Source organism: Notechis scutatus, chromosome 1 (genome assembly GCF_049901735.1).
Source record: "Notechis scutatus isolate UNSWTSFEM ecotype Mainland chromosome 1, rNotScu1.2, whole genome shotgun sequence".
Lineage (NCBI taxonomy): Eukaryota > Metazoa > Chordata > Lepidosauria > Squamata > Elapidae > Notechis > Notechis scutatus.
The window spans coordinates 186,389,167-186,404,834 of NC_142009.1; the positions used below are offsets into that span (position 1 = coordinate 186,389,167).

The 15,668-nt window shown below is 37.8% G+C and overlaps 1 protein-coding gene across 12 annotated transcripts in view; it reads right to left on the reverse strand.

Annotated features, from left to right (window-relative positions):
* Positions 1-15,668, reverse strand: part of OSBPL6 (oxysterol binding protein like 6) — a 101,471-nt gene that overhangs the window by 69,310 nt on the left and 16,493 nt on the right. For 2 of the 12 annotated variants that reach the window (XM_087950488.1, XM_087950495.1), the window contains one exon: positions 1,334-1,403. The exons of 8 other annotated variants lie outside the window; for them this stretch is intronic. The gene's annotated coding sequence lies outside the window, so the exon portion shown is untranslated. Of the gene's footprint in view, positions 1-1,328; positions 1,404-15,668 lie in introns of those variants that run through there. 2 more of the 12 variants (XM_087950492.1, XM_087950479.1) reach the window with 1 other exon arrangement.

Sequence of the window (15,668 nt, forward strand, 5' to 3'; positions counted from 1 at the left end):
TGAATTGTTAAAATCTGTCTTCTCTACTCTATCCCATTTCAGCTTTATTTCTTTAGAAACACATATATTGTAAATGTATAACAAGTGTCATTCATAGAACAGGTTAGAAGTCAAATAGTTACAGTAATCATAGCATATTTATTTTCTCCACAAACACCCCATTGTTACCAACAAACAGCCATTTGCAGCATGTTCTCAATAACTTTGGAAAAAATAGACACAACTGCCTGTGAGATGTATATGTATATGTACTGTATATGTATGTATACATATATGCATATGTTTCGCCTTTATTATTTTTTGTGATAAGCACATCCAAGATGCCTTCCTCCTCCTATTTTCCACACAACAACAATGTGAGGAGGATTGGGCTGAGAGAGGTGACTGGCACAAAATCACCCAACTGGCTTTCATAGCTAAGGAAGGGCTTGAACTCACAGTCTCCCACTTTCTAGCCTGGTGGTGCTTTAACCCACTAAACTAAACTGACTCCCAGTAACAAAATATGTATGCTATGGACCATTTTCATCTTTACATGGTATACTATTCAATATTTATCAGGGAAATACTAAGTATGCAATACTATTTTTTTCTTATATTAGCTTTGTTGTTTGCAATAAACACATGTACAAATGCCTTTGAGCCACACTTTTCTAAAAAAAAAAAAAAGCATTCAAATAGTATCTGCACTAATTTGAGAAAGATCAAAGCATTCTGCAGTTTCAATTAATTCAACCATGATTTGCTTTATTTTCACTTCCTCTTATAATCTTATATATTCAAAGTAATGTATAACAGAAGAAAATAAGAGTTAGCAACTTCACAAATTGCTATGAAAGAAATGAACAGAGATATTTTAGCTGATGTCAGTTTTAAGTCACCTCAACTCCCCAAAGAGATAGTTAATATTCTGGAAGTATTTTACAAATTTAAAAACCCTAAACAAATGAAAAAAAATATTTTAAAAATATATGTGAAGAATACATAGTAAAATAAATACAGGCATCATATATTGCTGTTAAATGCTGCAAATGAGATGCAAAAGGAAGAACAGTTAACTGTTCTGACATATTTATGTTCTTAGTTCATATACCACAAAGTGTCTCTGACTAAGTCATATATTGGTCTCAGTTACATAGTGTTTAAATTTACTATGTCAATATTAGCATACCTCTTAAGAAGAAACACAAAAAAGTTTTCTCTAGCTTTCTATCAATAACTATACTCCTATTTTATTTCAGAATTATCCTAAGTTAAAGCTACAGACATTAAAATTCAAAAAACAAAGATTCCAAAGTATCTGGAATTATATCTCTTCTATAGCTCACCTTACCACTAAGCTTTGTCCTCGTCTCCACTTCTTTATTCACAATTATAACTTTGGAATAATCTGTATTTTCAGACTGCAAAGGATAGAAAAGTATGTCAAATAAATAAACAAACAAGTAGGCTTATTTTAAACCATTTTCAGAGCTATGCTCTTCAAAACTGACAGAAAATAGTAAGTTAACAGTAATAGGATGAATAAATAAATAAATAATAAAAAACAAGATCTAAATATTATATGAAACAAATTAACAGATAACAGATAATCAGAGTTGGAAGGGATCTTGTAGGTCCAACCCCCCGCCCAAGCGGGAGACCCTATACCATTTCTGACAAATGGCAGTCCAATCACGAAAGTCTCAAGTAATGGCGCTCCCACAACTTCCAAGGGCAAGCTGTTCCATTGGTTGATTGTTCTCACTGTCAGAAAGTCTCTCCTTATTTCCAGGTTAAATCTCTCCTTGTTCAGTTTCCATCCATTATTCCTTGTCTGGCCTACAGGCGCTTTAGAAAATAACTTGACTCCTTCCTCCCTGTGGCAACCCCTCAAATATTGGAAGACTGCTATCATGTCTCCCCTGGTCCTTCTCTTTACTAGATTAGCCAAGCCCAGTTCCTGCAACCGTTCATTGTATGTTTTAGCCTCCAGTCCCCTAATCATCCTGGTTGCTCTTCTCTGTACTTTTTAGAGTCTCAACATCTTTTTTATAATGTGGTGACCAAAACTGGATGCAGTACTCTAGGTGTGGTCTTACTAAGGCTTTATAGAGTGGCATTAGTACTTCCCTTGATCTTGACTGTATCCCTTTGTTAATACAACTTAGGATTGCATTAGCTTTTTTGGCGGCGGCTGCACACTGCTGGCTCATATTTAGCTGGTTGTCCACTAAGACTCCAAGATCCCTCTCACAGTTACTGCTATTGAGCCTGGTTTCACCCAGTCTATATGTGTACTTCTGGTTTTTCTTGCCTAAGTGTAGGACTTTACTTTTCTCTATATTGAATTTCATTTTATTAGATATGGCCCAGTGTTCTAGTCTGTCAAGATCCATCTGGATCTCGAGCCTATCTTCTCGGGTGTTAGCTATTCCTGCCAGCTTAGTATCATCTGCAAATTTGGTAAGTTCCCCTTCTATTCCCTCATCTAAGTCGTTAATGAAGATATTGAAGACTACTGGGCCTAAGACGGAACTTTGTGGAACCCCACTGCTTACTTCCCTCCATGTAGACTTAGACCTATTAAGGACTACTTGTTGAGTACGGTTTGCCAGCCAGTTGCGAATCCATCTAGTGATGGTGCTATCTATTCCACTTTTTTCTAGCTTACTAAGAAGTAGGTTGTGATCTACTTTGTCGAATGCCTTGCTGAAATCTAAATATATTATATCCACAGCATTTTGCTTGTCTACTAATTTAGTCACTGTGTTGAAGAATGAAATAAGATTGGTTTGGCATGATCTGTTTTTAACAAACCTGTGCTGAGTACTAGTTATTACTTTACTTGTTTCTAGTTGTTGGCAGATCTGTTTTTTTTATTATCTTTTTTAGTATCTTCCCGGGTATTGATGTTAGGCTGGTTGGTCTATAGTTTCCTGGGTCTGTTTTTTCCCCCTTTTTTGAAGATGGGAACCACATCAGCTCTTTTCTAGCCCTCTGGTAGTTCCCCGGTGCTCCAGGATTTTTGAAAGATATGGTGCAGTGGTTCTGAGATGACCTCTGCCAGCTCCTTTAAAACTCTGGGATGTAATCCATCAGGCCCCGGTGATTTGTTTTCATCAAGATCAGACAAGTGTTCTCTTACTATTTTTTTTTTGCTTATTTTAACTTTTATTTCTGGTCTGTCTTTCACAGTTATGTTTTTGGTGGGTTGAGCTATAGTTTCTTTTTGCATGAAGACGGATGCAAAGAATGAGTTAAGCAGTTCTGCTTTTTCTCTGTTGTCTGTTACTTCCTTGCCATCTTCTCTCTTTAGTGGACCAATTGTTTCCTTGATTTTTTTCTTGTTATTTATATGTTGGAAGAAACTTTTTTTATTATCTTTGACTTTTGTTGCAAGTCTTTGTTCGTTCTGAGTCTTTGCTATCCTGACTTCGTCTTTGCACATTCTGGCTATCTGCTGATATTCTGCCTTAGCTGTATGTCCTTCTTTCCATTTTTTGTACTTGTCCTTTTTTTCTTTCAATTTGCCAGAGAGATCTTTGTGCAGCCATGCTGGTTTCTTCTTGGATTTCTTGTTTTTCTTTCTCAGTGGTATTGTGCTGGTCTGGGCTTCTATGGTCATACTTTTTAGAGTTTCCCAAGATTCTTGAGTTGTTTTCCCTTTAGGATTTTCATCCATGGAATCTTTCCCAAGTTCTCCCTGAGTTTATTGAAATCAGCTCTTTTAAAATCCAAGACTCTGGTGTCATTATGTTCTGTTGCTTGTGTTTGTGTTATGTTGAATTCTAGTATGACATGGTCACTCTCACCCAAGGTTCCTGCAGTTTCAACTCCCTCTATCACTTCTTCTGTGTTTGTAAGAATTAAGTCCAGTATGGCTATCCCTCTAGTTTCACCCTCTACCTTTTGGACAACAAAATTGTCAGCTAGGTTGGTTAGGAACTTATTCGATTTCTCACTTGGTGCAGAATTAGTTTTCCAATTGATATCAGGATAATTGAAGTCTCCCATTACTATTGTTGTGTGTTTCCTGCATATGTTTGTTAGTTGGCTGGCAAAAAGGACATCTATTTTTTCTGCTTGATTGGGTGGCCTATAATATACACCTATGGCCATGTCATTATTTTCTTCTTTTATATTGACCCATATGCATTCTAGGAGGTTTTCATCATTGGTTTCATGCATTTCTGTAGCAATATAGTGGTCCTTCACATACAGTGCAACTCCACCTCCTCTTTTATGGGGTCTGGGTTTTTTTTTTAATAGTTTATATCCTTCTACCAGTATGTTCCAATCATGGGTTTCATCCCACCAAGTTTCTGTTATTCCAACTATATAATATTTACCTTCCTGTATTCGTAGTTCGAGTTCACCCTGTTTGTTCCCCAGACTTTGTGCATTTGTATATAGGCACTTGAGATCTTTATGTCTGACACTGTGTTTACTGTCTACATAACCTGTGTTGTGCCTGCTTGTCCCTACTTTCTTGCCATCTGTTTGATTAGTACACATGGTATGGCACTCACTATTAAATGCTTGGTTTTGGTTGGCATTAATTCTTTATGAAGCTTTGCTGCCAACTTAGGAAATCAAGAAGAGTTTCAAGAAGAGTTGAAGAGTTTCATCTAAATGTTACTGAAAAAACCATAAATTAAAACATTATTTGAAAAGATTTGAACCATGATTGAATTGTCAGTTGTAAAAAGACAAAACAATAGGGGGTAAAAGACAGAATATGAAAGTCATAGGCTTATGAACAATATTTGACATTACATCTGAATGTCATAATGAAGCACTGAAATCTGCAAGTGTGGTATTGTTGAGTTTAATAGTACTGCATATGAAAGTGATTCCAATTACTGGAAGCAGTTCTTATTATTATAATCATGACTGAATCAACGCTAAAATTACTGATGAACATCTAATGTAGCGGATAAAACTGATACAGCATTAGCTTATAAATTTTATTATCCTTTCAAACTAGTATCCTTCAGTGGATTTTATTTTTATAAACAAAATCAGTTCTTTGAAAAAATGATGGCTGAGTCAAGTATTAGTCATCAGAGGTTATGGCTTTAGTTGTAATAAATAGCACAGTATACCTACCCCAAAGGGCTACAAGAACAATTCTGTTTGTACTTTTCAAGGCCACTTTCAGATGTGTTTTTAATACTTAAGTTAACTCTTTCACATATTCCAATGTTAATTCCCAATCTACCTTGCAGTAGTTTCACTTCATAAATGAGAGTAAACTGAATATTTTGAGAATACAGTGCTAAATTTAGCAGTGAATAAAGGTTTAATTTGGTTCATTGTGGAAAAATCAACAGAACAAAAATTGGTTTTCCCAAACACTTTTAGCAATGTTTTTTAAGGCGTTGGGAAAACAAAACTCAGTGTTATGCAAAAAAAATTATCAGAACATGGACAAGTTGAAGAGGAGATTTAGACATGTACAGACAGTCCTCAATTTATGATCATATGTTCAGGGACCATTCAAAGTTATAGCAGCGCTGAACAAGAAGTTATACTTGTTGCAGTATCACCCACAGTCACATGATCAAAAATTGAATGCTTGGCAGCCTCCCCAAATTTATAACCACAGGGGCACTTCAACTGCCTCCTGTCATGCCCGTCTGAATCTGATTCCAAGTGGGAGGCCGAGCAGCTGACAGGGAGTGCAGCTCCGTTGGCTGGGGAAGAAACTGGGGAAGGGCAAAGACTGGCTGGGCAGAGCAAGGGAGAGGGAATTCAGAGGAAGACTCAGGCCGCCTCCTATTCATCCTAGGGCACACAGGGAGGAATGGAGAAGGGAGCAACGTGAGTTGCATGGCTTATGGGAGAGGAAAGGGCCCTGATTCCCTTTATTAGTTGCAGCTGGGAACAGTGTTTAAAAAGGGAAGCTATGCACAGCAAAGTTGTTGGAAGCAAATTGTGAGTTATCTGTTATTATTGAGGCTTATTTGGGTTCCTGGCGTCTTCCCAACTGTGTGTGCTCTGTTGGCCTTTCAAATCTGCAATTCCTTATCCTGCCCTGTTAAGTTAATTGCTCCAGCATGGTTTCTGTAGATTTTTATTTACAGTTTGTATGTACTTTGTTTTCGGACTGAATTTCCTCCACTTAAAGACTGTTCTTGGGAGAGTTTTTTTCTCCAGCCAGAAGGTAACCTGGACATTGGGGGCAAAGTTGGAGGTATTAAAGGGACTCTTCTTGCTTATTTGACTATGTTGCCTTTGTGCCACGCCCCAGGTCAACACACTTCCAGTCGGCTATCTCTCATCTCTATCTATGCCTTTTAGCTCTACACTGACCTGTGTTCTGCCGCCTAAGCTGACCATTCCAGCCCCCACTGCTGACAAAGCATGCCCGGTTACTGGGTCAGGCTGGTGTTGGCTTCATGCTACGAAAAAGAAAAAAAGAGCCCCAGAGCCACAATGCACCAAAACTCCCCTTTGTGCCATGCTCTTAGATCAGGCTAGGGCTGGAGTTCAGCTGCAAAGAAAAAAGAAAAAGGGGAAAAAAAACCAATCCAGAGCTATGAAATGTCAAAAAACTCACTCACACCATACTCCTGGGCTGAACATCCCAAAAGTCTAGCAGAGTTTATTAAATTCATTGAGTTGAGATGACTATTGGAGTAGAGGAAGAACTAAGTAGTAAGTTTTCTTAACACCCTGAATGACAGTGAAGGTTACACCCACACGTAATCTTGCTGTTTAATACCGGATTAATCTCCAGTAAATAATATCCTGCTGAATTTATATTCGTAAGTATATAATGAATTAGTATCACCATGCATAGCTTTTCAAAGAAAGGTTGTATAAATTACTAGTACAGGTAGTCCACAACTTACAACCACAACTGAGCCCAAATTTTATGTTGCTAAATAAGAGATTTGTTAAGTGAATTTTTTCCCATTTTACGACCTTTCTTGCCATAGTTGTTAAGGGAATCACTGTAGTTGTTAAATCAATAACACAAATGTTAAGTAAATCTGGCTTCCCCATTGACTTTGCTTGTCAGAAGATCGCAAAAGGTGATCACGTAATCCCAGGACATTGAAACCATCATAAATTAGTCAGTTGCCAAGCATCTGAATTGTGATCACATGACCATGGGAATGCTGCAATGATTGTAAGTATGAAAAACAGTCATGTCATTTTTTTCAGTGCCATTGTAACTTTGAATGGTCACTAAATGAACTGTTGTAAGTCAAGGACTAACTGTATTATTTATTTATATGGGATTACCCAACAATTAGATAAAAGGTTCCTATTCTAGATTGCTGCTTGCTTATTTCAATGGACACACAAATAAAAGATACATCATTAAATGTCACCTTCAGAATGCCTATTTATTTTAGCATCAACCACAGACCAAACAGGTCTTTAAATGGTTTTTTTTCAAAAACCCTCAGTTGTCTGTATGGTGTGATATGCCTTGTCTGACACTAGCTTTCTGGAAGTCTGTGACATCCATCATAATTTAAGTTTCCAAACAGAGATGATGCTTTAATTATAGACCACATTACTGCAAAACATTCCTTTCCTAATATAAGCTTTTTAACAGCATGCCAACAGTTTCTCGCTCTCTTCCAGATTTGTGCCAGAGAAAACTCTAGTGGATATACACAAGTATTTTTGAAGGAAAAACCTTTGACTGCTTTAACACTATCTCAAAAGTGTTAAGAAAATACCATATTAAGTACCATAGGAAGGGCCTAGATGAAAGTTGTCATTACAGCACTATAAAATCTAAAAAGACAAGTTCTACGATAAATACAGCAGCTAATTCACCAATAGAGATGGATGCAATCTGATTCTTGCCTTTTTAAAAAATCCAGATGAGTTTTGTATTTCTAATTAGATTTCTCCTGGAAGAAAATGATAAAGACATTATGATGAAATTGTCAGTGCAACTCAAGATGCAGAGATTACAAATCTTATTCAGCCTATGAAAATATGCAGAAACTAAGCAGATTATCGATTGATTGATCTGATTTATATCCCACGAGCTCCATTTTATCCGCCACAATAGAAATCCTATACAATAGATTGAGATGAGAGTATATGTGTGTGTGTATCTATCAGTGTCTATTTTTTCAGCAGTGAAGGTAAAACCTAGACCTTCCAAATTTCAGTTTTTAATACAATACAGGATTACCTACCTCTCTAAAACAAACATATAATGAATGAGTACTGGAGAAAACCCAGATGGACAGCAGAATGAACAGCACTGCATGTTGTTGCATGTAATATGTATGGCAAGGTTTTATTTCATAATTAAGGTTTCTGATCTTCTACAAGCTGATTGCACCATCTATAGGATACTGCAATTCTGCAGGTGAATTTTCATATTAAATTATAAATTGGCAGGGAGATGGGACTCTGCATCTCCATAAAAATTAAATAGTTGGTGTAATAAATAATAGCGCCATTGAGGTTCATTATAAGCTTATAGAATTAATTATGGTTTATTTCAGGCATATGACCCTTCAAAGTTACAATAGTCCTGAATGGGCTTACAAATGGTTCCCAAACTTAAAGCAGTTGTAGCATCCCCACTGTCATGTGATTAAAATTTGAGCAGTTGATAGCCCACCTGCAATTCAATTCCCCCCACCAGGCAATTTCTCCCCCCTCTATGCCCTTCTGACCCCCTGCACTTCACAGACCCTGCCACCCTAACTGACCTTTGTCATCTTCTTGCCCCCACTGCTGACCAACCATACCCAGCCCAGCCCTTCACAAAACAGCTGCTGGCCACATAAGTTTCTTTCTTCCCCAACTCATGTGTGGCTGTTTCCTCACAAGACATGGGGAAACTGACCTCACACAACCAGCAGTTGTTTTGTGAAGGGCCAGGCCAGGCATGTGTTTGTAAGCAGCAGGAACAAGAAGATGGCAAAGGTCACCCGGGGTGGCAGAGGTCTTGGAGTGCAGGGTAGCGAGGGCAATTGCAGTTGAGATTGGGCTGGGACATTTACAGCTTCCTAGGGCAGGGGTGCCAAACTCACAGCCCATGGGCTGGATGTGTCATGCGCTGGCCATGGCCACCCTCATTTTAGTAAAGGGGGAAACGTTGCAATACATCATACGACAGCAACATGATGATGCGAGTTTGACACCCCTGTCCTAGGGTAACTGCAACTTTGTGCCATGCTGCTGGGCCATGCTGGGGCTTCTCGGGGCAGCTGCAGCTTCACCCCAAAGTGATCAGAAGGGCAGAGATGGGGAGGGGGGAGTAAGCCACTGGGAGAAGTTGAAGGAGAGGCAGTGTCCTAACTGGGAAGAACAAAGGCTTGGGGCTGGGAGGAACGAAGCCTCAACTGGCTAGGATTTGGGGGCTAACAACCGGTGGAATTGAGTTAATGACAGCAATGAGGAGTGCCAAGATTTTCATCACTAAGCGATGTGATCACATGACATCCCATTTTACAACTGCAATGCTTAGTGACAGAAATTCTGGTCCCAATTACTATCGCAACTTGACGGCTACCTGCACAGAAAACTAGTTAAATCTTTCTGACTTTGCAGCCACAGAATGGTGTGTCTAATGATAACTAATTTATTTTTTGTTTATTTGATTTGTCAATTGCTTACAAAATAATATAAATATAAATATAAACATGAGTAAGAATACAGAAAATAGGTACGATTAAATGGGGACAATAGGACAGGGACGGGAAGCACAATGGTGCACTTATGCACGCCCCTTAATGTAATGTAACTAATGTAAGACACAGCCATGCAGACGGATGTAATGAAATGGGCCACCTGATTCAGAGTAGAGTAGAGTAGAACAGAATAACAGAGTTGGAATGGAGGTCTTGGAGGTCTTATAGTCCAACCCCAAATTCCCATAAGAAATTCCCATGAAAGACCTGCATGCTGCCAACAATTCCCTAGGACAGCCCACTTGATGAATGTTACTATCTACTTTATTCACAAGAAACTCTTTCTCTCTGTACAGATTTACTCAAGAGGTGGAACGTGACAAACTTCCTGCTTCCATTCTTTTTTGTAGCTTAATTGGAGCAAAGAGATCATGTGCATTATAATCTGTTCAGAATAAGTGGTCTGAGTCACTAAGAAATGCACATCTTTATTATGTTTATCAAGGTTAAGGACATGAACAAGAGCTGAAAATCAAAGAGCAAGAAAAAAAAGAGCAACTGAAGTGTTCAGTTTTTATCTCCAGCCACTGTCTTAAGCCAGAAATACATATATACACAGACAAAAGCAGAATAATTGGGTAACAAAAAAACATAGTTTAGAATATTTTTCATAAAATAAAAAAATAATAATTTACATCAAGCTTCCACCAATTCTTATATTGCTCTATATATCCTAGATCTCCAATTCCAGATCCTCAGGAACTGGATTCTTAATTTCTTGACTTTGAACCAAATATATTCCACTCTTCCCAAGGGAGAGAAGACATAATAAAAAGAAAAACCAAAATGGAATGGCTTCCTTCTCTTTTCACTCTTGATCTATTGATCAGAGTTTGAATTTATCAGGCTTTGATGCTTTCTACTCAGTATCTCAGTTTTTCCCCACAGACAAGTATGTTCTTTATCTTATACTTCTTCTTTACTTTTTAAAATATAAGATACCTAGAATCATTCAGAATTGGGTGGCCTCTAAATTCAATGAAATACAGGTAGTCCTCATTTAGCCACTGCCTTCTTTAACAACCATTCTCAGTTACAACACTAATGAAAAAGTAACTTTGAATATTCCTTACATTTACAACTTTTGCAAATCTGTAAAGCAAAGGAATGCTGAAGTAATAACATGAGTAAGCTTATGATTTCACTTTACAATTACTTCATTTAATGGCCGAGGTGATGGTCCCCACCATTAAATGACAACTACCTGTAAATAATGACACAGACAACTTTGTCCTACCTTTTCTAGGTGATCTAGAAGATGATTTGTGATTTTTTTTTTCTGACACAGCCACAGCCTCCTTTTAACCCTTTTAATCCTTGCTTTGTAATCTTGCAGATATGACTGCATTCAGAATGTGACTGAACTTTTGGCAGCTTCTTTTGTTCTGCGTATCTTTTGACCTTTATTTAGAGTACACATTTAGCTGCCACAAACTTCCTTTTATAGTAATTATAATGGTGAACTAGACTGTTTATTTCACATTGTCAATATTTGATAATATTATAAAGAATATTTATTTCAATCTCAGGAAAAATAACTCCAAATTCAGCATCAGGAGTTAAATGGCCCACTTAATTCAGTGATGTAGACAACACCACATATGCTTTTTAAAAAGTTCAAATTGTGGCAAAGGAATGGGTGTCCTGTCCTATTCTAATGGCTGCAACTAAATGTGGACATCATTCTAGCATTTTTGGTGATCCTTTAACAGCCAGATGAAACATGAAGAAGATATTCATTTATCCAGGCAATGTAAATGTTAAAATGGTTTCCTGCCTTTACTTAACCTTTTTAGACCTTCTTGTACATTAATGTTGCATTTTTAGTCACTGCTAGTTGCACCAAATATCAGGTATACACTAGTAAGATAGAATTTTTAATGTAAATAAATTCCAATAAGTGCCATAATGGTAAAGTAGTATATTAACTGTATCATGTAAGCAGAATCTCCAAACATGAATTCAAATACAGTATTAAAATACAAGCCACCAGAAATATCACTGTGACAGTAAGTTTTTCATATAACAAACTATTTGATTCAATGGATCAAATAGCATCAGTATAAAACTTTGAATCAGGAACTCATTAATGAATAAGTTTCTCCAAGGAAACTTAACAACATTTTCAAAACTGCAATACGTAATTCTTGTCAGTGAGGTAGGCAAGAATGACTCAGAATAAGGAAAAAATTGTGTAAGATATTGGTTTGTTTCCAGTCCTTTAACTCAATCTGCAAGGAGGCAGTGACTTACGGACGTACTTGGTTTGCATACAAAATGACAAAGCATCCAAAACATGGCTAAAAGATCCTGGCTCAGAAAGCCATTTTCCATTACAGTAATAGAAACAGCAAGGGAAAAAAATCTGCATATTTTATTCTGAAGTCTAATGATACGCATAATGCAACATCTGCAATCATATTTTGGAACAGAGATATGAACTCAAATCACTTAATTAAAAACATTAAATGGACCACAGCAAAACTAAGTGAACTGGAAGAGGGAATAAAGAAAGCAAAGTATTATCATTATTTGTCGCACTGTCAACTAGATGTTCAGACTGGATTTGGCATTTTTGTCCACCTATTAAGTCCTTCACAAGGACATGGGATACATTAGAGGGATTGTTGCAGGACATTCCGAGTAAAGTTGCCTTTTGCAATTGATTGATGGTGATTTTGTCAATGTTGATGGTGTTCAAGTGATGCTCCAGTTGTTTTGGGATTGCATCCAAGGTGCTTATTACTATTGGCACTACCTTTGATTTTTTTTTTTTTTTTTTTTGCCAGAGTCATTCTATCTCTATTTGCAGATCTTTGCATTTTATTATCTTCTCCAGTTTCTTCTTTTCTATTCTGCCATCTCCAAGTATTGCCATGTCCAGATTTTTTTGTCTTCCTCATTGACAATTGTTAAGTCTGGGGTGTTATGGCAGGGGCTAGTCTGTTTGAACACTAAAGTCCTAGAACACTTCAGCTTCTTCATTTTCTATTATTCTATTATGGACCCATGAGTTCTTCCTTGCAGGCAAACGGTATTTCTTAAAGATCTTTCAATGCACCATTGTTGCTAGTTCGTTATGCCGTTGTTTGTAGTCAGTCTGTGTGATCTTCCAGCAGTAGTGAACCAGATGGTCCACTTTTTCTTCAGCTTCTTTCCAGAGATGACATTTACTATCTGTTGTTGTCTTCTCAATACTGGCTTTGTATGCATTTGTTCTTAAGGTTTGGTTTTGTGCAGCCAAAATTAGCTTCTCTGTCTGTTCAACTTTTCCTGCTCTTAGCCACTGCCAGGTTTTGTTATTATCTGTTTTCCCTTCTATTTCTCTTTAATGTACTGGCCATGAAATGCTTTGGCTTCCCATGGCACTTCTCTGTCCTTCATTTGGTGCTTCCTATATGCCAGTTTGGTCTCTCCAATACTCAGTAGACCTTCCTTGGTATACTAGCTTCAGTGCATCTTACTCACTATCCTTCAGATATTCTTCCAATGCCCCTTTTTCTTCTTCAACTATCTGATGTAAATGTGATATTCCATGGCCACCCATTTTCCTTGGTAAGTAATCTGTCAATGTCGCTGCATGGATGAAGGGTATGATTCATTGTCATTATTTTTCTGGTCTTCTTGTCCAGGCTTTTAGTTCTGCTTTAATCCAGTCCACTATTCCAGTTGTATAGCCAATGGCTGTGGTTGCTTTGATTATATTACCTTAATGGAGTTTGGACTTTAAGAGCTTCTTTATTCTTTTGATGTATTCATTTCTAACCTTTTTCTTGGCTTCAGTATGCTTGATGTTGTCAGTTTGAAGGATGCCCAGGTATTTATGGTGATCATCTACATTCAGTCTCTTGATGTTATTTCCATAGAACATCTTGACTCCCTCAGTTTTCACTATTTTTCACCTGTGGATGATGAGCGTGGCACAGTTGTCAAATCCAAACTCCATTGCAATATATGGCTGTATATACAGACAGTGTTGAACACCGATTCTATTTCAGATGGTGTTTTTCCATACAGCTTCAAGTCATCCATATGAAGAAGGTGGGATAGCTTGGCAAAAAAAATTTAATATTTGATAGGCATTCAGTACTGTTGAGAGAGGAATCGGTGCAATGATGAACAGTAGCGAGTTTCCTTGGAAAATTCCTCTCAATATTAACCTCTCCCATTCTCTCACCATTGACCAGCAACTATGACTTCCATTGTGCCATTGATCTTTGCACAAAGCTTCTGAAGTTTCTACTGACTCCTGTTATTTCTAGGCATTGGTTATCCAATCACGTAGCAAGGAATCAAATGTCTTCTTGTAATCAATCCATGCTACATACAAGTTGGTCTTCCTCTTGCAGTTTTCCAAAATCATCCTGTCAGTTAGGAGCTGATCTGTTATTTCTCTGCTATTGGAACAATTTTCTTTCTGCTCCTGGGGAAAGAGCATGTTTTCAACTAGATGCTATTGGACTCGATCAGCTACAACATAACAATCATATAAGCAATTAGGATTCCCACAGGCACAGTAGGAAAACTTTACTCTCTAGACCAGTGTTTCTCAACCTGGGCAACTTTTTAATAAGTTGACTTCCACTCCCAGAATTCCCCAGCTTGACTGGCTGGCTGGGGAATTCTGGGAGTTGAAGTCCACACATCTCAACATTGCTAGGGTTGAAAAAATACTGCTTATCCAGAATATTCACTGACCTGAGAGACAGGTCTAGAAAAAAAATGAAGCAATATATGCATGGGATCTATCTCCTGCGAAAATCAAAGCTATGGGTCTATTGTCCAGGAGTTAAAAGCCAGAGCTCTTCATTCTACCTTTCTAAGTCCAGGGACTTTGCTGGCCCAAGGGATACCTGATCATAGCAGGTTTTTTTGTGGTGGAAATATTAGTTCCTGCATTAATTCATTACAGTAAGCATTACACATTCATGGAAACAACCCATATTCCTCTTAAGTATTAGCAACAAATTGTAACTTAATACAGAAAAGAAAACATGAATAATCAGCACAAGTAAACTCAGGCATTAACTTCAGCGAGACTGTCAACTTTATAGATTACTGCAATCTTAAGAATTTCATAGAGAGATTCACAAATAGAATATTTATGCTTAGCCTTTAAAACACCTTTCTACATTTTAGCTTATATCCATATGAATCAGCTAGGCCAATGAGGATGTAAGATAAAGCATACTTATCTGGATTTTATCTGTTTGCTTCACGGCTTAAAATGAATCTTGCACTCTACTCCTACAATGATAGATACACCACTAAAAGCTAGCATGCCTTACATTGAACAAATGCTTGACTATCAAGCATCGAGACGCTTCCGGATTGAAAGGATTAGCTATTGTTTATTCTGATGGGCAGAGTAATGTTCACCATCATTTCAGGCAGAAGGTTCCCACCCCCTCCCAATCCATTCAATTCCGTTCTAGGGCATTTTGCACAATGAGCATGTATTCTACCACTCACGTAAAAGTTCTTCTGCCCAACAAGAATGAAATTTGCATGCTAGGTTAAAAATTGCTATACCCATGGATTTAAAATGCTGGGATATTTTGCACAATTTCTAAACAAATCTAAAATTAAAGGCCTCTTTTATATAATTAGAAACCTGCAAGGTTGCCTTGGGAAATTTCAGCTATCAGGCAAACTGCAGATAAAACATTTTCCCAGTGCTCCCCAAATTCAATTGTCCACCAAATCAGGGGTGGTACTCTACCGGTTTGGCCCAATTTGGCTTAACTGGTAGCTCCAAGGATCATCTGTGAGCGAACAGGTTTGTTCCGACAATCAACTGCTGGGCCGGCCCTCCAGCCCTAGCTCTATACTAACCTTTATTTCCTGGTTTTGAAGCTCAGCTACTTTGCATGGCATAGCGGATTGCCATGTGTCAGCTGTTGAATACACAGGAACAGTGCAGGATTGCAGGAGAAGGTCAGTATCAGTGGTGGGATTCTAATTTTTTTACTACCGGTTCTGTGGGTGTGACGGGAAGGATGCTGT